This window comes from Electrophorus electricus, chromosome 13 (genome assembly GCF_041902795.1).
Source record: "Electrophorus electricus isolate QZ-2024a chromosome 13, ASM4190279v1, whole genome shotgun sequence".
Taxonomy (NCBI): Eukaryota; Metazoa; Chordata; class Actinopteri; order Gymnotiformes; family Gymnotidae; genus Electrophorus; species Electrophorus electricus.
Genome location: NC_137509.1, coordinates 19299387 through 19323540, shown reverse-complemented (window position 1 = coordinate 19323540; position 24154 = coordinate 19299387). Strand labels below are relative to the sequence as shown.

General features: G+C 36.4%; 6 non-coding genes and 16 pseudogenes across 6 annotated transcripts; all 22 read right to left on the bottom strand.

The window, feature by feature from the left end:
• Positions 1 to 899: 899 nt before the first annotated feature.
• Positions 900 to 1018, bottom strand: LOC145646261 (5S ribosomal RNA; annotated as a pseudogene).
• Positions 1019 to 2123: 1105 nt separating this feature from the next.
• LOC145646260 (5S ribosomal RNA) lies at positions 2124 to 2242 on the bottom strand (annotated as a pseudogene).
• Positions 2243 to 3347: 1105 nt separating this feature from the next.
• LOC145646259 (5S ribosomal RNA) lies at positions 3348 to 3466 on the bottom strand (annotated as a pseudogene).
• A 1543-nt stretch (positions 3467 to 5009) lies between these two features.
• Positions 5010 to 5128, bottom strand: LOC145647967 (5S ribosomal RNA; annotated as a pseudogene).
• Positions 5129 to 6672: 1544 nt separating this feature from the next.
• Positions 6673 to 6791, bottom strand: LOC145646258 (5S ribosomal RNA; annotated as a pseudogene).
• Positions 6792 to 8335: 1544 nt separating this feature from the next.
• LOC145646256 (5S ribosomal RNA) lies at positions 8336 to 8454 on the bottom strand (annotated as a pseudogene).
• Positions 8455 to 9559: 1105 nt separating this feature from the next.
• On the bottom strand, positions 9560 to 9678 carry LOC145646255 (5S ribosomal RNA; annotated as a pseudogene).
• A 1106-nt stretch (positions 9679 to 10784) lies between these two features.
• LOC145647927 (5S ribosomal RNA) lies at positions 10785 to 10903 on the bottom strand (annotated as a pseudogene).
• Positions 10904 to 12133: 1230 nt separating this feature from the next.
• On the bottom strand, positions 12134 to 12252 carry LOC145646254 (5S ribosomal RNA; annotated as a pseudogene).
• Positions 12253 to 13358: 1106 nt separating this feature from the next.
• LOC145647925 (5S ribosomal RNA) lies at positions 13359 to 13477 on the bottom strand (annotated as a pseudogene).
• Positions 13478 to 14267: 790 nt separating this feature from the next.
• Positions 14268 to 14386, bottom strand: LOC145649276 (5S ribosomal RNA; annotated as a pseudogene).
• A 353-nt stretch (positions 14387 to 14739) lies between these two features.
• On the bottom strand, positions 14740 to 14858 carry LOC145647325 (5S ribosomal RNA; annotated as a pseudogene).
• A 790-nt stretch (positions 14859 to 15648) lies between these two features.
• Positions 15649 to 15767, bottom strand: LOC145648216 (5S ribosomal RNA). Its single transcript, XR_014116437.1, has one exon. It is a non-coding gene; the product is annotated as a 5S ribosomal RNA (ribosomal RNA).
• Positions 15768 to 16557: 790 nt separating this feature from the next.
• Positions 16558 to 16676, bottom strand: LOC145648204 (5S ribosomal RNA). The gene has a single exon (XR_014116435.1). It is a non-coding gene; the product is annotated as a 5S ribosomal RNA (ribosomal RNA).
• A 790-nt stretch (positions 16677 to 17466) lies between these two features.
• Positions 17467 to 17585, bottom strand: LOC145648192 (5S ribosomal RNA). Its single transcript, XR_014116434.1, has one exon. It is a non-coding gene; the product is annotated as a 5S ribosomal RNA (ribosomal RNA).
• Positions 17586 to 18375: 790 nt separating this feature from the next.
• Positions 18376 to 18494, bottom strand: LOC145648180 (5S ribosomal RNA). Its single transcript, XR_014116433.1, has one exon. It is a non-coding gene; the product is annotated as a 5S ribosomal RNA (ribosomal RNA).
• A 790-nt stretch (positions 18495 to 19284) lies between these two features.
• LOC145648169 (5S ribosomal RNA) lies at positions 19285 to 19403 on the bottom strand. The gene has a single exon (XR_014116432.1). It is a non-coding gene; the product is annotated as a 5S ribosomal RNA (ribosomal RNA).
• A 790-nt stretch (positions 19404 to 20193) lies between these two features.
• LOC145648157 (5S ribosomal RNA) lies at positions 20194 to 20312 on the bottom strand. The gene has a single exon (XR_014116431.1). It is a non-coding gene; the product is annotated as a 5S ribosomal RNA (ribosomal RNA).
• A 1451-nt stretch (positions 20313 to 21763) lies between these two features.
• On the bottom strand, positions 21764 to 21882 carry LOC145647650 (5S ribosomal RNA; annotated as a pseudogene).
• Positions 21883 to 22673: 791 nt separating this feature from the next.
• LOC145648050 (5S ribosomal RNA) lies at positions 22674 to 22792 on the bottom strand (annotated as a pseudogene).
• Positions 22793 to 23144: 352 nt separating this feature from the next.
• On the bottom strand, positions 23145 to 23263 carry LOC145650486 (5S ribosomal RNA; annotated as a pseudogene).
• Positions 23264 to 23615: 352 nt separating this feature from the next.
• On the bottom strand, positions 23616 to 23734 carry LOC145648181 (5S ribosomal RNA; annotated as a pseudogene).
• Positions 23735 to 24154: the final 420 nt, after the last annotated feature.

Here is a 24154-nt window from a genome sequence, read left to right as displayed (position 1 = left end):
TAAATTAAAGGGATGCAATACAATCTTACAGCACCTGCCATTCCCTGGTACTAAAATATTTCTATTTAATCTGTACACTTCACAAACAAGCTTGTCAGTTGCAGATTAAAGTAAAGTGATGCAACAAAAACTTACAGCATCTGCTATTCCCAGGTGCTAACAGATAGTTTTTTTAATTAATCACTGCATTTCACATCCTAGCATGTCATCTTGACAGTAAATTAAAGTGATGCAAGAGAAGCTTACAGCATCTCGTAGTCCAATGTGCTAACATATAGTTTTTTGATGAATCACTGCACTTCACATTCAGGCATGTGAGTTGGAGAGTAAATGAAAGTGATGCAAAAAAAACTTACAGCATCTGCTATTCCCAGGTGCTAACAGATAGTTTGAGTTAATTATTCACTGCACTTCAAATTTGAACATGATAGCTTGAACATAAATTAAAGGGATGCAATACAATCTTACAGCACCTGCTATTCCCTGGTACTAAAATATTTCTATTTAATCTGTACACTTCACATACAAGCTTGTCAGTTGCAGATTAAAGTAAAGTGATGCAACAAAAACTTACAGCATTTGCTATTCCCAGGTGCTAACAGATAGTTTTTTTAATTAATCACTGCACTTCACATCCTAGCATGTCATCTTGAAAGTAAATTAAAGTGATGCAAGAGAAGCTTACAGCATCTCGTAGTCCAAGGTGCTAACAGATAGATTTTTGAGGAATCACTGCACTTCACATTCAGGCATGTGAGTTGGAGAGTAAATGAAAGTGATGCAAAAAAAACTTACAGCATCTGCTATTCCCAGGTGCTAACAGATAGTTTTTTTTATTAATCACTGCACTTCACATTTGAGCATGTCAGCTTGAAAGTAAATTAAAGTGATGCAAGAAAAGCTTACAGCACCTGGTATTCCTAGGTAGGGTCCCACCTCAGTACTATTCAGGCCCAAACTTGCTTAGCTTCCAAGGTCAGATGAGATTGGGCGTTCTCAAGCTGGTGTGGCCGTAAGCCTTAAACACTTACTCAAATTGCCTAATCATAGCAAATATGATCAAAGACCAATCTGACAATTTTTTTTATTAATCCCTGCACTTGACATTCTAGAATGTTATCTTGAATGTAATTAAATGATGCAATAAAAGCTTACAATACGGAGCTGGTATACTGAGGCACTAATTATTCACTGCACTTCAAATTTGAACATGATAGATTGAACATAAATTAAAGGGATGCAAACAATCTTACAGCACCTGCTATTCCCTGGTACTAAAATATTTCTATTTAATCTGTACACTTCACATACAAGCTTGTCAGTTGCAGATTAAAGTAAAGTGATGCAACAAAAACTTACAGCATCTGCTATTCCCAGGTGCTAACAGATAGTTTTTTTAATTAATCACTGCATTTCACATCCTAGCATGTCATCTTGACAGTAAATTAAAGTGATGCAAGAGAAGCTTACAGCATCTCGTAGTCCAATGTGCTAACATATAGTTTTTTGATGAATCACTGCACTTCACATTCAGGCATGTGAGTTGGAGAGTAAATGAAAGTGATGCAAAAAAAACTTACAGCATCTGCTATTCCCAGGTGCTAACAGATAGTTTGAGTTAATTATTCACTGCACTTCAAATTTGAACATGATAGCTTGAACATAAATTAAAGGGATGCAATACAATCTTACAGCACCTGCTATTCCCTGGTACTAAAATATTTCTATTTAATCTGTACACTTCACATACAAGCTTGTCAGTTGCAGATTAAAGTAAAGTGATGCAACAAAAACTTACAGCATTTGCTATTCCCAGGTGCTAACAGATAGTTTTTTTAATTAATCACTGCACTTCACATCCTAGCATGTCATCTTGAAAGTAAATTAAAGTGATGCAAGAGAAGCTTACAGCATCTCGTAGTCCAAGGTGCTAACAGATAGATTTTTGAGGAATCACTGCACTTCACATTCAGGCATGTGAGTTGGAGAGTAAATGAAAGTGATGCAAAAAAAACTTACAGCATCTGCTATTCCCAGGTGCTAACAGATAGTTTTTTTTATTAATCACTGCACTTCACATTTGAGCATGTCAGCTTGAAAGTAAATTAAAGTGATGCAAGAAGAGCTTACAGCACCTGGTATTCCTAGGTAGGGTCCCACCTCAGTACTATTCAGGCCCAAACTTGCTTAGCTTCCAAGGTCAGATGAGATTGGGCGTTCTCAAGCTGGTGTGGCCGTAAGCCTTAAACACTTACTCAAATTGCCTAATCATAGCAAATATGATCAAAGACCAATCTGACAATTTTTTTTATTAATCCCTGCACTTGACATTCTAGAATGTTATCTTGAATGTAATTAAATGATGCAATAAAAGCTTACAATACGGAGCTGGTATACTGAGGCACTAATTATTCACTGCACTTCAAATTTGAACATGATAGATTGAACATAAATTAAAGGGATGCAAACAATCTTACAGCACCTGCTATTCCCTGGTACTAAAATATTTCTATTTAATCTGTACACTTCACATACAAGCTTGTCAGTTGCAGATTAAAGTAAAGTGATGCAACAAAAACTTACAGCATCTGCTATTCCCAGGTGCTAACAGATAGTTTTTTTAATTAATCACTGCATTTCACATCCTAGCATGTCATCTTGACAGTAAATTAAAGTGATGCAAGAGAAGCTTACAGCATCTCGTAGTCCAATGTGCTAACATATAGTTTTTTGATGAATCACTGCACTTCACATTCAGGCATGTGAGTTGGAGAGTAAATGAAAGTGATGCAAAAAAAACTTACAGCATCTGCTATTCCCAGGTGCTAACAGATAGTTTGAGTTAATTATTCATTGCACTTCAAATTTGAACATGATAGCTTGAACATAAATTAAAGGGATGCAATACAATCTTACAGCACCTGCTATTCCCTGGTACTAAAATATTTCTATTTAATCTGTACACTTCACATACAAGCTTGTCAGTTGCAGATTAAAGTAAAGTGATGCAACAAAAACTTACAGCATCTGCTATTCCCAGGTGCTAACAGATAGTTTTTTTAATTAATCACTGCATTTCACATCCTAGCATGTCATCTTGACAGTAAATTAAAGTGATGCAAGAGAAGCTTACAGCATCTCGTAGTCCAATTTGCTAACATATAGTTTTTTGATGAATCACTGCACTTCACATTCAGGCATGTGAGTTGGAGAGTAAATGAAAGTGATGCAAAAAAAACTTACAGCATCTGCTATTCCCAGGTGCTAACAGATAGTTTTTTTTATTAATCACTGCACTTCACATTTGAGCATGTCAGCTTGAAAGTAAATTAAAGTGATGCAAGAAAAGCTTACAGCACCTGGTATTCCTAGGTAGGGTCCCACCTCAGTACTATTCAGGCCCAAACTTGCTTAGCTTCCAAGGTCAGATGAGATTGGGCGTTCTCAAGCTGGTGTGGCCGTAAGCCTTAAACACTTACTCAAATTGCCTAATCATAGCAAATATGATCAAAGACCAATCTGACAATTTTTTTTATTAATCCCTGCACTTGACATTCTAGAATGTTATCTTGAATGTAATTAAATGATGCAATAAAAGATTACAATACGGAGCTGGTATACTGAGGCACTAATTATTCACTGCACTTCAAATTTGAACATGATAGATTGAACATAAATTAAAGGGATGCAAACAATCTTACAGCACCTGCTATTCCCTGGTACTAAAATATTTCTATTTAATCTGTACACTTCACATACAAGCTTGTCAGTTGCAGATTAAAGTAAAGTGATGCAACAAAAACTTACAGCATCTGCTATTCCCAGGTGCTAACAGATAGTTTTTTTTAATTAATCACTGCATTTCACATCCTAGCATGTCATCTTGACAGTAAATTAAAGTGATGCAAGAGAAGCTTACAGCATCTCGTAGTCCAATGTGCTAACATATAGTTTTTTGATGAATCACTGCACTTCACATTCAGGCATGTGAGTTGGAGAGTAAATGAAAGTGATGCAAAAAAAACTTACAGCATCTGCTATTCCCAGGTGCTAACAGATAGTTTGAGTTAATTATTCACTGCACTTCAAATTTGAACATGATAGCTTGAACATAAATTAAAGGGATGCAATACAATCTTACAGCACCTGCTATTCCCTGGTACTAAAATATTTCTATTTAATCTGTACACTTCACATACAAGCTTGTCAGTTGCAGATTAAAGTAAAGTGATGCAACAAAAACTTACAGCATTTGCTATTCCCAGGTGCTAACAGATAGTTTTTTTAATTAATCACTGCACTTCACATCCTAGCATGTCATCTTGAAAGTAAATTAAAGTGATGCAAGAGAAGCTTACAGCATCTCGTAGTCCAAGGTGCTAACAGATAGATTTTTGAGGAATCACTGCACTTCACATTCAGGCATGTGAGTTGGAGAGTAAATGAAAGTGATGCAAAAAAAACTTACAGCATCTGCTATTCCCAGGTGCTAACAGATAGTTTGAGTTAATTATTCACTGCACTTCAAATTTGAACATGATAGCTTGAACATAAATTAAAGGGATGCAATACAATCTTACAGCACCTGCTATTCCCTGGTACTAAAATATTTCTATTTAATCTGTACACTTCACATACAAGCTTGTCAGTTGCAGATTAAAGTAAAGTGATGCAACAAAAACTTACAGCATTTGCTATTCCCAGGTGCTAACAGATAGTTTTTTTAATTAATCACTGCACTTCACATCCTAGCATGTCATCTTGAAAGTAAATTAAAGTGATGCAAGAGAAGCTTACAGCATCTCGTAGTCCAAGGTGCTAACAGATAGATTTTTGAGGAATCACTGCACTTCACATTCAGGCATGTGAGTTGGAGAGTAAATGAAAGTGATGCAAAAAAAACTTACAGCATCTGCTATTCCCAGGTGCTAACAGATAGTTTTTTTATTAATCACTGCACTTCACATTTGAGCATGTCAGCTTGAAAGTAAATTAAGTGATGCAAGAAAAGCTTACAGCACCTGGTATTCCTAGGTAGGGTCCCACCTCAGTACTATTCAGGCCCAAACTTGCTTAGCTTCCAAGGTCAGATGAGATTGGGCGTTCTCAAGCTGGTGTCGCCGTAAGCCTTAAACACTTACTCAAATTGCCTAATCATAGCAAATATGATCAAAGCCCAATCTGACAATTTTTTTTATTAATCCCTGCACTTGACATTCTAGAATGTTATCTTGAATGTAATTAAATGATGCAATAAAAGCTTACAATACGGAGCTGGTATACGGAGGCACTAATTATTCACTGCACTTCAAATTTGAACATGATAGCTTGAACATAAATTAAAGGGATGCAAACAATCTTACAGCACCTGCTATTCCCTGGTACTAAAATATTTCTATTTAATCTGTACACTTCACATACAAGCTTGTCAGTTGCAGATTAAAGTAAAGTGATGCAACAAAAACTTACAGCATCTGCTATTCCCAGGTGCTAACAGATAGTTTTTTTAATTAATCACTGCATTTCACATCCTAGCATGTCATCTTGACAGTAAATTAAAGTGATGCAAGAGAAGCTTACAGCATCTCGTAGTCCAATGTGCTAACATATAGTTTTTTGATGAATCACTGCACTTCACATTCAGGCATGTGAGTTGGAGAGTAAATGAAAGTGATGCAAAAAAAACTTACAGCATCTGCTATTCCCAGGTGCTAACAGATAGTTTGAGTTAATTATTCATTGCACTTCAAATTTGAACATGATAGTTTGAACATAAATTAAAGGGATGCAATACAATCTTACAGCACCTGCCATTCCCTGGTACTAAAATATTTCTATTTAATCTGTACACTTCACAAACAAGCTTGTCAGTTGCAGATTAAAGTAAAGTGATGCAACAAAAACTTACAGCATCTGCTATTCCCAGGTGCTAACAGATAGTTTTTTTAATTAATCACTGCATTTCACATCCTAGCATGTCATCTTGACAGTAAATTAAAGTGATGCAAGAGAAGCTTACAGCATCTCGTAGTCCAATGTGCTAACATATAGTTTTTTGATGAATCACTGCAATTCACATTCAGGCATGTGAGTTGGAGAGTAAATGAAAGTGATGCAAAAAAAACTTACAGCATCTGCTATTCCCAGGTGCTAACAGATAGTTTGAGTTAATTATTCACTGCACTTCAAATTTGAACATGATAGCTTGAACATAAATTAAAGGGATGCAATACAATCTTACAGCACCTGCTATTCCCTGGTACTAAAATATTTCTATTTAATCTGTACACTTCACATACAAGCTTGTCAGTTGCAGATTAAAGTAAAGTGATGCAACAAAAACTTACAGCATTTGCTATTCCCAGGTGCTAACAGATAGTTTTTTTAATTAATTACTGCACTTCACATCCTAGCATGTCATCTTGAAAGTAAATTAAAGTGATGCAAGAGAAGCTTACAGCATCTCGTAGTCCAAGGTGCTAACAGATAGATTTTTGAGGAATCACTGCACTTCACATTCAGGCATGTGAGTTGGAGAGTAAATGAAAGTGATGCAAAAAAAACTTACAGCATCTGCTATTCCCAGGTGCTAACAGATAGTTTTTTTTATTAATCACTGCACTTCACATTTGAGCATGTCAGCTTGAAAGTAAATTAAAGTGATGCAAGAAAAGCTTACAGCACCTGGTATTCCTAGGTAGGGTCCCACCTCAGTACTATTCAGGCCCAAACTTGCTTAGCTTCCAAGGTCAGATGAGATTGGGCGTTCTCAAGCTGGTGTGGCCGTAAGCCTTAAACACTTACTCAAATTGCCTAATCATAGCAAATATGATCAAAGACCAATCTGACAATTTTTTTTATTAATCCCTGCACTTGACATTCTAGAATGTTATCTTGAATGTAATTAAATGATGCAATAAAAGCTTACAATACGGAGCTGGTATACTGAGGCACTAATTATTCACTGCACTTCAAATTTGAACATGATAGATTGAACATAAATTAAAGGGATGCAAACAATCTTACAGCACCTGCTATTCCCTGGTACTAAAATATTTCTATTTAATCTGTACACTTCACATACAAGCTTGTCAGTTGCAGATTAAAGTAAAGTGATGCAACAAAAACTTACAGCATCTGCTATTCCCAGGTGCTAACAGATAGTTTTTTTAATTAATCACTGCATTTCACATCCTAGCATGTCATCTTGACAGTAAATTAAAGTGATGCAAGAGAAGCTTACAGCATCTCGTAGTACAATGTGCTAACATATAGTTTTTTGATGAATCACTGCACTTCACATTCAGGCATGTGAGTTGGAGAGTAAATGAAAGTGATGCAAAAAAAACTTACAGCATCTGCTATTCCCAGGTGCTAACAGATAGTTTGAGTTAATTATTCATTGCACTTCAAATTTGAACATGATAGTTTGAACATAAATTAAAGGGATGCAATACAATCTTACAGCACCTGCCATTCCCTGGTACTAAAATATTTCTATTTAATCTGTACACTTCACAAACAAGCTTGTCAGTTGCAGATTAAAGTAAAGTGATGCAACAAAAACTTACAGCATCTGCTATTCCCAGGTGCTAACAGATAGTTTTTTTAATTAATCACTGCATTTCACATCCTAGCATGTCATCTTGACAGTAAATTAAAGTGATGCAAGAGAAGCTTACAGCATCTCGTAGTCCAATGTGCTAACATATAGTTTTTTGATGAATCACTGCAATTCACATTCAGGCATGTGAGTTGGAGAGTAAATGAAAGTGATGCAAAAAAAACTTACAGCATCTGCTATTCCCAGGTGCTAACAGATAGTTTGAGTTAATTATTCACTGCACTTCAAATTTGAACATGATAGCTTGAACATAAATTAAAGGGATGCAATACAATCTTACAGCACCTGCTATTCCCTGGTACTAAAATATTTCTATTTAATCTGTACACTTCACATACAAGCTTGTCAGTTGCAGATTAAAGTAAAGTGATGCAACAAAAACTTACAGCATTTGCTATTCCCAGGTGCTAACAGATAGTTTTTTTAATTAATTACTGCACTTCACATCCTAGCATGTCATCTTGAAAGTAAATTAAAGTGATGCAAGAGAAGCTTACAGCATCTCGTAGTCCAAGGTGCTAACAGATAGATTTTTGAGGAATCACTGCACTTCACATTCAGGCATGTGAGTTGGAGAGTAAATGAAAGTGATGCAAAAAAAAGTTACAGCATCTGCTATTCCCAGGTGCTAACAGATAGTTTTTTTTATTAATCACTGCACTTCACATTTGAGCATGTCAGCTTGAAAGTAAATTAAAGTGATGCAAGAAAAGCTTACAGCACCTGGTATTCCTAGGTAGGGTCCCACCTCAGTACTATTCAGGCCCAAACTTGCTTAGCTTCCAAGGTCAGATGAGATTGGGCGTTCTCAAGCTGGTGTGGCCGTAAGCCTTAAACACTTACTCAAATTGCCTAATCATAGCAAATATGATCAAAGACCAATCTGACAATTTTTTTTATTAATCCCTGCACTTGACATTCTAGAATGTTATCTTGAATGTAATTAAATGATGCAATAAAAGCTTACAATACGGAGCTGGTATACTGAGGCACTAATTATTCACTGCACTTCAAATTTGAACATGATAGATTGAACATAAATTAAAGGGATGCAAACAATCTTACAGCACCTGCTATTCCCTGGTACTAAAATATTTCTATTTAATCTGTACACTTCACATACAAGCTTGTCAGTTGCAGATTAAAGTAAAGTGATGCAACAAAAACTTACAGCATCTGCTATTCCCAGGTGCTAACAGATAGTTTTTTTAATTAATCACTGCATTTCACATCCTAGCATGTCATCTTGACAGTAAATTAAAGTGATGCAAGAGAAGCTTACAGCATCTCGTAGTACAATGTGCTAACATATAGTTTTTTGATGAATCACTGCACTTCACATTCAGGCATGTGAGTTGGAGAGTAAATGAAAGTGATGCAAAAAAAACTTACAGCATCTGCTATTCCCAGGTGCTAACAGATAGTTTGAGTTAATTATTCACTGCACTTCAAATTTGAACATGATAGCTTGAACATAAATTAAAGGGATGCAATACAATCTTACAGCACCTGCTATTCCCTGGTACTAAAATATTTCTATTTAATCTGTACACTTCACATACAAGCTTGTCAGTTGCAGATTAAAGTAAAGTGATGCAACAAAAACTTACAGCATTTGCTATTCCCAGGTGCTAACAGATAGTTTTTTTAATTAATCACTGCACTTCACATCCTAGCATGTCATCTTGAAAGTAAATTAAAGTGATGCAAGAGAAGCTTACAGCATCTCGTAGTCCAAGGTGCTAACAGATAGATTTTTGAGGAATCACTGCACTTCACATTCAGGCATGTGAGTTGGAGAGTAAATGAAAGTGATGCAAAAAAAACTTACAGCATCTGCTATTCCCAGGTGCTAACAGATAGTTTTTTTTATTAATCACTGCACTTCACATTTGAGCATGTCAGCTTGAAAGTAAATTAAAGTGATGCAAGAAGAGCTTACAGCACCTGGTATTCCTAGGTAGGGTCCCACCTCAGTACTATTCAGGCCCAAACTTGCTTAGCTTCCAAGGTCAGATGAGATTGGGCGTTCTCAAGCTGGTGTGGCCGTAAGCCTTAAACACTTACTCAAATTGCCTAATCATAGCAAATATGATCAAAGACCAATCTGACAATTTTTTTTATTAATCCCTGCACTTGACATTCTAGAATGTTATCTTGAATGTAATTAAATGATGCAATAAAAGCTTACAATACGGAGCTGGTATACTGAGGCACTAATTATTCACTGCACTTCAAATTTGAACATGATAGATTGAACATAAATTAAAGGGATGCAAACAATCTTACAGCACCTGCTATTCCCTGGTACTAAAATATTTCTATTTAATCTGTACACTTCACATACAAGCTTGTCAGTTGCAGATTAAAGTAAAGTGATGCAACAAAAACTTACAGCATCTGCTATTCCCAGGTGCTAACAGATAGTTTTTTTAATTAATCACTGCATTTCACATCCTAGCATGTCATCTTGACAGTAAATTAAATTGATGCAAGAGAAGCTTACAGCATCTCGTAGTCCAATGTGCTAACATATAGTTTTTTGATGAATCACTGCACTTCACATTCAGGCATGTGAGTTGGAGAGTAAATGAAAGTGATGCAAAAAAAACTTACAGCATCTGCTATTCCCAGGTGCTAACAGATAGTTTGAGTTAATTATTCATTGCACTTCAAATTTGAACATGATAGCTTGAACATAAATTAAAGGGATGCAATACAATCTTACAGCACCTGCTATTCCCTGGTACTAAAATATTTCTATTTAATCTGTACACTTCACATACAAGCTTGTCAGTTGCAGATTAAAGTAAAGTGATGCAACAAAAACTTACAGCATCTGCTATTCCCAGGTGCTAACAGATAGTTTTTTTAATTAATCACTGCATTTCACATCCTAGCATGTCATCTTGACAGTAAATTAAAGTGATGCAAGAGAAGCTTACAGCATCTCGTAGTCCAATTTGCTAACATATAGTTTTTTGATGAATCACTGCACTTCACATTCAGGCATGTGAGTTGGAGAGTAAATGAAAGTGATGCAAAAAAAACTTACAGCATCTGCTATTCCCAGGTGCTAACAGATAGTTTGAGTTAATTATTCACTGCACTTCACATTTGAGCATGTCAGCTTGAAAGTAAATTAAAATGATGCAAGAAAAGCTTACAGCACCTGGTATTCCTAGGTAGGGTCCCACCTCAGTACTATCCAGGCCCAAACTTGCTTAGCTTTCAAGGTCAGATGAGATTGGGCGTTCTCAAGCTGGTGTGGCCGTAAGCCTTAAACACGTACTCAAATTGCCTAATCATAGCAAATATGATCAAAGACCAATCTGACAATTTTTTTTATTAATCCCTGCACTTGACATTCTAGAATGTTATCTTGAATGTAAATTAAATGATGCAATAAAAGCTTACAACATCTGGTATACGGAGGCACTAACAGACAGTTTTTTGATGAATCACTGCACTTCACATTCAGGCATGTGTGTTGGAGAGTAAATGAAAGTGATGCAAAAAAAACGTACAGCATCTGCTATTCCCAGGTGCTAACAGATAGTTTGAGTTAATTATTCACTGCACTTCAAATTTGAACATGATAGCTTGAACATAAATTAAAGGGATGCAATACAATCTTACAGCACCTGCTATTCCCTGGTACTAAAATATTTCTATTTAATCTGTACACTTCACATACAAGCTTGTCAGTTGCAGATTAAAGTAAAGTGATGCAACAAAAACTTACAGCATCTGCTATTCCCAGGTGCTAACAGATAGTTTTTTTAATTAATCACTGCATTTCACATCCTAGCATGTCATCTTGACAGTAAATTAAAGTGATGCAAGAGAAGCTTACAGCATCTCGTAGTCCAATGTGCTAACATATAGTTTTTTGATGAATCACTGCACTTCACATTCAGGCATGTGAGTTGGAGAGTAAATGAAAGTGATGCAAAAAAAACTTACAGCATCTGCTATTCCCAGGTGCTAACAGATAGTTTGAGTTAATTATTCACTGCACTTCAAATTTGAACATGATAGCTTGAACATAAATTAAAGGGATGCAATACAATCTTACAGCACCTGCTATTCCCTGGTACTAAAATATTTCTATTTAATCTGTACACTTCACATACAAGCTTGTCAGTTGCAGATTAAAGTAAAGTGATGCAACAAAAACTTACAGCATTTGCTATTCCCAGGTGCTAACAGATAGTTTTTTTAATTAATCACTGCACTTCACATCCTAGCATGTCATCTTGAAAGTAAATTAAAGTGATGCAAGAGAAGCTTACAGCATCTCGTAGTCCAAGGTGCTAACAGATAGATTTTTGAGGAATCACTGCACTTCACATTCAGGCATGTGAGTTGGAGAGTAAATGAAAGTGATGCAAAAAAAACTTACAGCATCTGCTATTCCCAGGTGCTAACAGATAGTTTTTTTTATTAATCACTGCACTTCACATTTGAGCATGTCAGCTTGAAAGTAAATTAAAGTGATGCAAGAAGAGCTTACAGCACCTGGTATTCCTAGGTAGGGTCCCACCTCAGTACTATTCAGGCCCAAACTTGCTTAGCTTCCAAGGTCAGATGAGATTGGGCGTTCTCAAGCTGGTGTGGCCGTAAGCCTTAAACACTTACTCAAATTGCCTAATCATAGCAAATATGATCAAAGACCAATCTGACAATTTTTTTTATTAATCCCTGCACTTGACATTCTAGAATGTTATCTTGAATGTAATTAAATGATGCAATAAAAGCTTACAATACGGAGCTGGTATACTGAGGCACTAATTATTCACTGCACTTCAAATTTGAACATGATAGATTGAACATAAATTAAAGGGATGCAAACAATCTTACAGCACCTGCTATTCCCTGGTACTAAAATATTTCTATTTAATCTGTACACTTCACATACAAGCTTGTCAGTTGCAGATTAAAGTAAAGTGATGCAACAAAAACTTACAGCATCTGCTATTCCCAGGTGCTAACAGATAGTTTTTTTAATTAATCACTGCATTTCACATCCTAGCATGTCATCTTGACAGTAAATTAAAGTGATGCAAGAGAAGCTTACAGCATCTCGTAGTCCAATGTGCTAACATATAGTTTTTTGATGAATCACTGCACTTCACATTCAGGCATGTGAGTTGGAGAGTAAATGAAAGTGATGCAAAAAAAACTTACAGCATCTGCTATTCCCAGGTGCTAACAGATAGTTTGAGTTAATTATTCATTGCACTTCAAATTTGAACATGATAGCTTGAACATAAATTAAAGGGATGCAATACAATCTTACAGCACCTGCTATTCCCTGGTACTAAAATATTTCTATTTAATCTGTACACTTCACATACAAGCTTGTCAGTTGCAGATTAAAGTAAAGTGATGCAACAAAAACTTACAGCATCTGCTATTCCCAGGTGCTAACAGATAGTTTTTTTAATTAATCACTGCATTTCACATCCTAGCATGTCATCTTGACAGTAAATTAAAGTGATGCAAGAGAAGCTTACAGCATCTCGTAGTCCAATTTGCTAACATATAGTTTTTTGATGAATCACTGCACTTCACATTCAGGCATGTGAGTTGGAGAGTAAATGAAAGTGATGCAAAAAAAACTTACAGCATCTGCTATTCCCAGGTGCTAACAGATAGTTTGAGTTAATTATTCACTGCACTTCACATTTGAGCATGTCAGCTTGAAAGTAAATTAAAATGATGCAAGAAAAGCTTACAGCACCTGGTATTCCTAGGTAGGGTCCCACCTCAGTACTATCCAGGCCCAAACTTGCTTAGCTTTCAAGGTCAGATGAGATTGGGCGTTCTCAAGCTGGTGTGGCCGTAAGCCTTAAACACGTACTCAAATTGCCTAATCATAGCAAATATGATCAAAGACCAATCTGACAATTTTTTTTATTAATCCCTGCACTTGACATTCTAGAATGTTATCTTGAATGTAAATTAAATGATGCAATAAAAGCTTACAACATCTGGTATACGGAGGCACTAACAGACAGTTTTTTGATGAATCACTGCACTTCACATTCAGGCATGTGTGTTGGAGAGTAAATGAAAGTGATGCAAAAAAAACGTACAGCATCTGCTATTCCCAGGTGCTAACAGATAGTTTGAGTTAATTATTCACTGCACTTCAAATTTGAACATGATAGCTTGAACATAAATTAAAGGGATGCAATACAATCTTACAGCACCTGCTATTCCCTGGTACTAAAATATTTCTATTTAATCTGTACACTTCACATACAAGCTTGTCAGTTGCAGATTAAAGTAAAGTGATGCAACAAAAACTTACAGCATCTGCTATTCCCAGGTGCTAACAGATAGTTTTTTTAATTAATCACTGCATTTCACATCCTAGCATGTCATCTTGACAGTAAATTAAAGTGATTCAAGAGAAGCTTACAGCATCTCGTAGTCCAAGGTGCTAACAGATAGTTTTTGATGAATCACTGCACTTCACATTCAGGCATGTGAGTTGGAGAGTAAATGAAAGTGATGCAAAAAAAACTTACAGCATCTGCTATTCCCAGTTGCTAACAGATAGTTTTTTTTATTAATCACTGCACTTCACATTTGAGCATGTCAGCTTGAAAGTAAATTAAAGTGATGCAAGAAAAGCATACAGCACCTGGTATTCCTAGGTAGGGTCCCACCTCAGTACTATCCAGGCCCAAACTTGCTTAGCTTTCAAGGTCAGATGAGATTGGGCGTTCTCAAGCTGGTGTGGCCGTAAGCCTTAAACACTTACTCAAATTGCCTAATCATAGCAAATATGATCAAAGACCAATCTGACAATTTTTTTTATTAATCCCTGCACTTGACATTCTAGAATGTTATCTTGAATGTAAATTAAATGATGCAATAAAAGCTTACAACATCTGGTATACGGAGGCACTAACAGACAGTTTTTTGATGAATCACTGCACTTCACATTCAGGCATGTGAGTTAGAGAGTAAATGAAAGTGATGCAAAAAAAACTTACAGCATCGGCTATTCCCAGGTGCTAACAGATAGTTTTTTTTTATTAATCACTGCACTTCACATTTGAGCATGTCAGCTTGAAAGTAAATTAAAGTGATGCAAGAAAAGCTTACAGCACCTGGTATTCCTAGGTAGAGCCCCACCTCAGTACTATCCAGGCCCAAACTTGCTTAGCTTCCAAGGTCAGATGAGATTGGGCATTCTCAAGCTGGTGTGGCCGTAAGCCTTAATCACTTACTCAAATTGCCTAATCATAGCAAATATGATCAAAGACCAATCTGACAATTTTTTTTATTAATCCCTGCACTTGACATTCTAGAATGTTATCTTGAATGTAAATTAAATGATGCAATAAAAGCTTACAACATCTGGTATACGGAGGCACTAACAGACAGTTTTTTGATGAATCACTGCACTTCACATTCAGGCATGTGAGTTGGAGAGTAAATGAAAGTGATGCAAAAAAAACGTACAACATCTGCTATTCCCAGGTGCTAACAGATAGTTTGAGTTAATTATTCACTGCACTTCAAATTTGAACATGATAGCTTGAACATAAATTAAAGGGATGCAATACAATCTTACAGCACCTGCGATTCCCTGCTACTAAAATATTTCTATTTAATCTGTACACTTCACATACAAGCTTGTCAGTTGCAGATTAAAGTAAAGTGATGCAACAAAAACTTACAGCATCTGCTATTCCCAGGTGCTAACAGATAGTTTTTTTAATTAATCACTGCATTTCACATCCTAGCATGTCATCTTGACAGTAAATTAAAGTGATTCAAGAAAAGCTTACAGCATCTCGTAGTCCAAGGTGCTAACAGATAGTTTTTGATGAATCACTGCACTTCACATTCAGGCATGTGAGTTGGAGAGTAAATGAAAGTGATGCAAAAAAAACTTACAGCATCTGCTATTCCCAGGTGCTAACAGATAGTTTTTTTTATTAATCACTGCACTTCACATTTGAGCATGTCAGCTTGAAAGTAAATTAAAGTGATGCAATAAAAGCTTACAGCACCTGGTATTCCTAGGTAGGGTCCCACCTCAGTACTATCCAGGCCCAAACTTGCTTAGCTTCCAAGGTCAGATGAGATTGGGCGTTCTCAAGCTGGTGTGGCCGTAAGCCTGAAACACTTACTCAAATTTCCTAATCATAGCAAATATGATCAAAGACCAATCTGACAATTTTTTTTATTAATCCCTGCACTTGACATTCTAGAATGTTATCTTGAATGTAAATTAAATGATGCAATAAAAGCTTACAACATCTGGTATACGGAGGCACTAACAGACAGTTTTTTGATGAATCACTGCACTTCACATTCAGGCATGTGAGTTGGAGAGTAAATGAAAGTGATGCAAAAAAAACGTACAACATCTGCTATTCCCAGGTGCTAACAGATAGTTTGAGTTAATTATTCACTGCACTTCAAATTTGAACATGATAGCTTGAACATAAATTAAAGGGATGCAATACAATCTTACAGCACCTGCGATTCCCTGCTACTAAAATATTTCTATTTAATCTGTACACTTCACATACAAGCTTGTCAGTTGCAGATTAAAGTAAAGTGATGCAACAAAAACTTACAGCATCTGCTATTCCCAGGTGCTAACAGATAGTTTTTTTAATTAATCACTGCATTTCACATCCTAGCATGTCATCTTGACAGTAAATTAAAGTGATTCAAGAAAAGCTTACAGCATCTCGTAGTCCAAGGTGCTAACAGATAGTTTTTGATGAATCACTGCACTTCACATTCAGGCATGTGAGTTGGAGAGTAAATGAAAGTGATGCAAAAAAAACTTACAGCATCTGCTATTCCCAGGTGCTAACAGATAGTTTTTTTTATTAATCACTGCACTTCACATTTGAGCATGTCAGCTTGAAAGTAAATTAAAGTGATGCAATAAAAGCTTACAGCACCTGGTATTCCTAGGTAGGGTCCCACCTCAGTACTATCCAGGCCCAAACTTGCTTAGCTTCCAAGGTCAGATGAGATTGGGCGTTCTCAAGCTGGTGTGGCCGTAAGCCTGAAACACTTACTCAAATTTCCTAATCATAGCAAATATGATCAAAGACCAATCTGACAATTTTTTTTATTAATCCCTGCACTTGACATTCTAGAATGTTATCTTGAATGTAAATTAAATGATGCAATAAAAGCTTACAACATCTGGTATATGGAGGCACTAACAGACAGTTTTTTGATGAATCACTGCACTTCACATTCAGGCATGTGAGTTGGAGAGTAAATGAAAGTGATGCAAAAAAAATGTACAGCATCTGCTATTCCCAGGTGCTATCAGATAGTTTGAGTTAATTATTCACTGCACTTCAAATTTGAACATGATAGCTTGAACATACATTAAAGGGATGCAATACAATCTTACAGCACCTGCTATTCCCTGGTACTAAAATATTTCTATTTAATCTGTACACTTCACATACAAGCTTGTCAGTTGCAGATTAAAGTAAAGTGATGCAACAAAAACTTACAGCATCTGCTATTCCCAGGTGCTAACAGATAGTTTTTTTAATTAATCACTGCACTTCACATCCTAGCATGTCATCTTGAAAGTAAATTAAAGTGATGCAAGAGAAGCTTACCGCATCTCGTAGTCCAAGGTGCTAACAGACAGTTTTTGATGAATCACTGCACTTCACATTCAGGCATGTGAGTTGGAGAGTAAATGAAAGTGATGCAAAAAAAACTTACAGCATCGGCTATTCCCAGGTGCTAACAGATAGTTTTTTTTATTAATCACTGCACTTCACATTTGAGCATGTCAGCTTGAAAGTAAATTAAAGTGATGCAAGAAAAGCTTACAGCACCTGGTATTCCTAGGTAGGGTCCCACCTCAGTACTATCCAGGCCCAAACTTGCTTAGCTTCCAAGGTCAGATGAGATTGGGCGTTCTCAAGCTGGTGTGGCCGTAAGCCTTAAACACTTACTCAAATTGCCTAATCATAGCAAATATGATCAAAGACCAATCTGACAATTTTTTTTATTAATCCCTGCACTTGACATTCTAGAATGTTATCTTGAATGTAAATTAAATGATGCAATAAAAGCTTACAACATCTGGTATACGGAGGCACTAACAGACAGTTTTTTGATGAATCACTGCACTTCACATTCAGGCATGTGAGTTGGAGAGTAAATGAAAGTGATGCAAAAAAAACGTACAACATCTGCTATTCCCAGGTGCTAACAGATAGTTTGAGTTAATTATTCACTGCACTTCAAATTTGAACATGATAGCTTGAACATAAATTAAAGGGATGCAATACAATCTTACAGCACCTGCGATTCCCTGCTACTAAAATATTTCTATTTAATCTGTACACTTCACATACAAGCTTGTCAGTTGCAGATTAAAGTAAAGTGATGCAACAAAAACTTACAGCATCTGCTATTCCCAGGTGCTAACAGATAGTTTTTTTAATTAATCACTGCATTTCACATCCTAGCATGTCATCTTGACAGTAAATTAAAGTGATTCAAGAAAAGCTTACAGCATCTCGTAGTCCAAGGTGCTAACAGATAGTTTTTGATGAATCACTGCACTTCACATTCAGGCATGTGAGTTGGAGAGTAAATGAAAGTGATGCAAAAAAAACTTACAGCATCTGCTATTCCCAGGTGCTAACAGATAGTTTTTTTTATTAATCACTGCACTTCACATTTGAGCATGTCAGCTTGAAAGTAAATTAAAGTGATGCAATAAAAGCTTACAGCACCTGGTATTCCTAGGTAGGGTCCCACCTCAGTACTATCCAGGCCCAAACTTGCTTAGCTTCCAAGGTCAGATGAGATTGGGCGTTCTCAAGCTGGTGTGGCCGTAAGCCTGAAACACTTACTCAAATTTCCTAATCATAGCAAATATGATCAAAGACCAATCTGACAATTTTTTTTATTAATCCCTGCACTTGACATTCTAGAATGTTATCTTGAATGTAAATTAAATGATGCAATAAAAGCTTACAACATCTGGTATATGGAGGCACTAACAGACAGTTTTTTGATGAATCACTGCACTTCACATTCAGGCATGTGAGTTGGAGAGTAAATGAAAGTGATGCAAAAAAAATGTACAGCATCTGCTATTCCCAGGTGCTATCAGATAGTTTGAGTTAATTATTCACTGCACTTCAAATTTGAACATGATAGCTTGAACATACATTAAAGGGATGCAATACAATCTTACAGCACCTGCTATTCCCTGGTACTAAAATATTTCTATTTAATCTGTACACTTCACATACAAGCTTGTCAGTTGCAGATTAAAGTAAAGTGATGCAACAAAAACTTACAGCATCTGCTATTCCCAGGTGCTAACAGATAGTTTTTTTAATTAATCACTGCACTTCACATCCTAGCATGTCATCTTGAAAGTAAATTAAAGTGATGCAAGAGAAGCTTACCGCATCTCGTAGTCCAAGGTGCTAACAGACAGTTTTTGATGAATCACTGCACTTCACATTCAGGCATGTGAGTTGGAGAGTAAATGAAAGTGATGCAAAAAAAACTTACAGCATCGGCTATTCCCAGGTGCTAACAGATAGTTTTTTTTATTAATCACTGCACTTCACATTTGAGCATGTCAGCTTGAAAGTAAATTAAAGTGATGCAAGAAAAGCTTACAGCACCTGGTATTCCTAGGTAGGGTCCCACCTCAGTACTATCCAGGCCCAAACTTGCTTAGCTTCCAAGGTCAGATGAGATTGGGCGTTCTCAAGCTGGTGTGGCCGTAAGCCTTAAACACTTACTCAAATTGCCTAATCATAGCAAATATGATCAAAGACCAATCTGACAATTTTTTTTATTAATCCCTGCACTTGACATTCTAGAATGTTATCTTGAATGTAAATTAAATGATGCAATAAAAGCTTACAACATCTGGTATACGGAGGCACTAACAGACAGTTTTTTGATGAATCACTGCACTTCACATTCAGGCATGTGAGTTGGAGAGTAAATGAAAGTGATGCAAAAAAAACGTACAACATCTGCTATTCCCAGGTGCTAACAGATAGTTTGAGTTAATTATTCACTGCACTTCAAATTTGAACATGATAGCTTGAACATAAATTAAAGGGATGCAATACAATCTTACAGCACCTGCGATTCCCTGCTACTAAAATATTTCTATTTAATCTGTACACTTCACATACAAGCTTGTCAGTTGCAGATTAAAGTAAAGTGATGCAACAAAAACTTACAGCATCTGCTATTCCCAGGTGCTAACAGATAGTTTTTTTAATTAATCACTGCATTTCACATCCTAGCATGTCATCTTGACAGTAAATTAAAGTGATTCAAGAAAAGCTTACAGCATCTCGTAGTCCAAGGTGCTAACAGATAGTTTTTGATGAATCACTGCACTTCACATTCAGGCATGTGAGTTGGAGAGTAAATGAAAGTGATGCAAAAAAAACTTACAGCATCTGCTATTCCCAGGTGCTAACAGATAGTTTTTTTTATTAATCACTGCACTTCACATTTGAGCATGTCAGCTTGAAAGTAAATTAAAGTGATGCAATAAAAGCTTACAGCACCTGGTATTCCTAGGTAGGGTCCCACCTCAGTACTATCCAGGCCCAAACTTGCTTAGCTTCCAAGGTCAGATGAGATTGGGCGTTCTCAAGCTGGTGTGGCCGTAAGCCTTAAACACTTACTCAAATTTCCTAATCATAGCAAATATGATCAAAGACCAATCTGACAATTTTTTTTATTAATCCCTGCACTTGACATTCTAGAATGTTATCTTGAATGTAAATTAAATGATGCAATAAAAGCTTACAACATCTGGTATATGGAGGCACTAACAGACAGTTTTTTGATGAATCACTGCACTTCACATTCAGGCATGTGAGTTGGAGAGTAAATGAAAGTGATGCAAAAAAAACGTACAGCATCTGCTATTCCCAGGTGCTAACAGATAGTTTGAGTTAATTATTCACTGCACTTCAAATTTGAACATGATAGCTTGAACATAAATTAAAGGGATGCAATACAATCTTACAGCACCTGCTATTCCCTGGTACTAAAATATTTCTATTTAATCTGTACACTTCACATACAAGCTTGTCAGTTGCAGATTAAAGTAAAGTGATGCAACAAAAACTTACAGCATCTGCTATTCCCAGGTGCTAACAGATAGTTTTTTTAATTAATCACTGCACTTCACATCCTAGCATGTCATCTTGAAAGTAAATTAAAGTGATGCAAGAGAAGGTTACAGCATCTCGTAGTCCAAGGTGCTAACAGATAGATTTTTGAGGAATCACTGCACTTCACATTCAGGCATGTGAGTTGGAGAGTAAATGAAAGTGATGCAAAAAAAACTTACAGCATCTGCTATTCCCAGGTGCTAACAGATAGTTTTTTTAATTAATCACTGCATTTCACATCCTAGCATGTCATCTTGACAGTAAATTAAAGTGATGCAAGAGAAGCTTACAGCATCTCGTAGTCCAATGTGCTAACATATAGTTTTTTGATGAATCACTGCACTTCACATTCAGGCATGTGAGTTGGAGAGTAAATGAAAGTGATGCAAAAAAAACTTACAGCATCTGCTATTCCCAGGTGCTAACAGATAGTTTGAGTTAATTATTCACTGCACTTCAAATTTGAACATGATAGCTTGAACATAAATTAAAGGGATGCAATACAATCTTACAGCACCTGCTATTCCCTGGTACTAAAATATTTCTATTTAATCTGTACACTTCACATACAAGCTTGTCAGTTGCAGATTAAAGTAAAGTGATGCAACAAAAACTTACAGCATTTGCTATTCCCAGGTGCTAACAGATAGTTTTTTTAATTAATCACTGCACTTCACATCCTAGCATGTCATCTTGAAAGTAAATTAAAGTGATGCAAGAGGAGCTTACAGCATCTCGTAGTCCAAGGTGCTAACAGATAGATTTTTGAGGAATTACTGCACTTCACATTCAGGCATGTGAGTTGGAGAGTAAATGAAAGTGATGCAAAAAAAACTTACAGCATCTGCTATTCCCAGGTGCTAACAGATAGTTTTTTTTATTAATCACTGCACTTCACATTTGAGCATGTCAGCTTGAAAGTAAATTAATGTGATGCAAGAAAAGCTTACAGCACCTGGTATTCCTAGGTAGGGTCCCACCTCAGTACTATCCAGGCCCAAACTTGCTTAGCTTCCAAGGTCAGATGAGATTGGGCGTTCTCAAGCTGGTGTGGCCGTAAGACTTCAACACTTACTCAAATTGCCTAATCATAGCAAATATGATCAAAGACCAATCTGACAATTTTTTTTATTAATCCCTGCACTTGACATTCTAGAATGGTATCTTGAATGTAAATTAAATGATGCAATAAAAGCTTACAACATCTGGTATACGGAGGCACTAACAGAAAGTTTTTTGATGAATCACTGCACTTCACATTCAGGCATGTGAGTTGGAGAGTAAATGAAAGTGATGCAAAAAAAACTTACAGCATCTGCTATTCCCAGGTGCTAACAGATAGTTTGAGTTAATTATTCACTGCACTTCAAATTTGAACATGATAGCTTGAACATAAATTAAAGGGATGCAATACAATATTACAGCACCTGCTATTCCCTGGTACTAAAATATTTCTATTTAATCTGTACACTTCACATACAAGCTTGTCAGTTGCAGATTAAAGTAAAGTGATGCAACAAAAACTTACAGCATTTGCTATTCCCACGTGCTAACAGATAGTTTTTTTAATTAATCACTGCACTTCACATCCTAGCATGTCATCTTGAAAGTAAATTAAAGTGATGCAAGAGAAGCTTACAGCATCTCGTAGTCCAAGGTGCTAACAGATAGATTTTTGAGGAATCACTGCAGTTCACATTCAGGCATGTGAGTTGGAGAGTAAATGAAAGTGATGCAAAAAAAACTTACAGCATCTGCTATTCCCAGGTGCTAACAGATAGTTTTTTTTATTAATCACTGCACTTCACATTTGAGCATGTCAGCTTGAAAGTAAATTAAAGTGATGCAAGAAAAGCTTACAGCACCTGGTATTCCTAGGTAGGGTCCCACCTCAGTACTATCCAGGCCCAAACTTGCTTAGCTTCCAAGGTCGGATGAGATTGGGCATTCTCAAACTGGTGTGGCCGTAAGCCTTAAACACTTACTCAAATTGCCTAATCATAGCAAATATGATCAAAGACCAATCTGACAATTTTTTTTATTAATCCCTGCAATTGACATTCTAGAATGTTATCTTGAATGTAAATTAAATGATGCAATAAAAGCTTACAACATCTGGTATACGGAGGAAGTAACAGACAGTTTTATGATGAATCACTGCACTTCACATTCAGGCACGTGAGTTGGAGAGTAAATGAAAGTGATGCAAAAAAAACTTACAGCATCTGCTATTCCCAGGTGCTAACAGATAGTTTTTTTTATTAATCACTGCACTTCACATTTGAGCATGTCAGCTTGAAAGTAAATTAAAGTGATGCAAGAAAAGCTTACAGCACCTGGTATTCCTAGGTAGGGTCCCACCTCAGTAGTATCCAGGCCCAAACTTGCTTAGCTTCCAAGGTCAGATGAGATTGGGCATGCTCAAACTGGTGTGGCCGTAAGCCTCAAACACTTACTCAAATTGCCTAATCATAGCAAATATGATCAAAGACCAATCTGACAATTTTTTTTATTAATCCCTGCACTTGACATTCTAGAATGTTATCTTGAATGTAAATTAAATGATACAATAAAAGCTTACAACATCTGGTATACGGAGGCACTAACAGACAGTTTTTTGATGAATCACTGCACTTCACATTCAGGCATGTGAGTTGGAGAGTAAATGAAAGTGATGCAAAAAAAACTTACAGCATCTGCTATTCCCAGGTGCTAACAGATAGTTTTTTATATTAATCACTGCACTTCACATTTGAGCATGTCAGCTTGAAAGTAAATTAAAGTGATGCAAGAAAAGCTTACAGCACCTGGTATTCCTAGGTAGGGTCCCACCTCAGTACTATCCAGGCCCAAACTTGCTTAGCTTCCAAGGTCAGAGGAGATTGGGCGTTCTCAAGCTGGTGTGGCCGTAAGCCTTCAACACTTACTCAAATTGCCTAATCATAGCAAAAATGATCAAAGACCAATCTGACAATTTTTTTTATTAATCCCTGCACTTGACGTTCTAGAATGTTATCTTGAATGTAAATTAAATGATGCAATAAAAGCTTACAACATCTTGTATACGGAGGCACTAACAGACAGTTTTTTGATGAATCACTGCACTTCACATTCAGGCATGTGAGTTGGAGAGTAAATGAAAGTGATGCAAAAAAAACTTACAAAATCTGCTATTCCCAGGTGCTAACAGATAGTTTGAGTTAATTATTCACTGCACTTCAAATTTGAACATGATAGCTTGAAAATAAATTAAAGGGATGCAAACAATCTTACAGCACCTGCTATTCCCTGGTACTAAAATATTTCTATTTAATCTGTACACTTCACATACAAG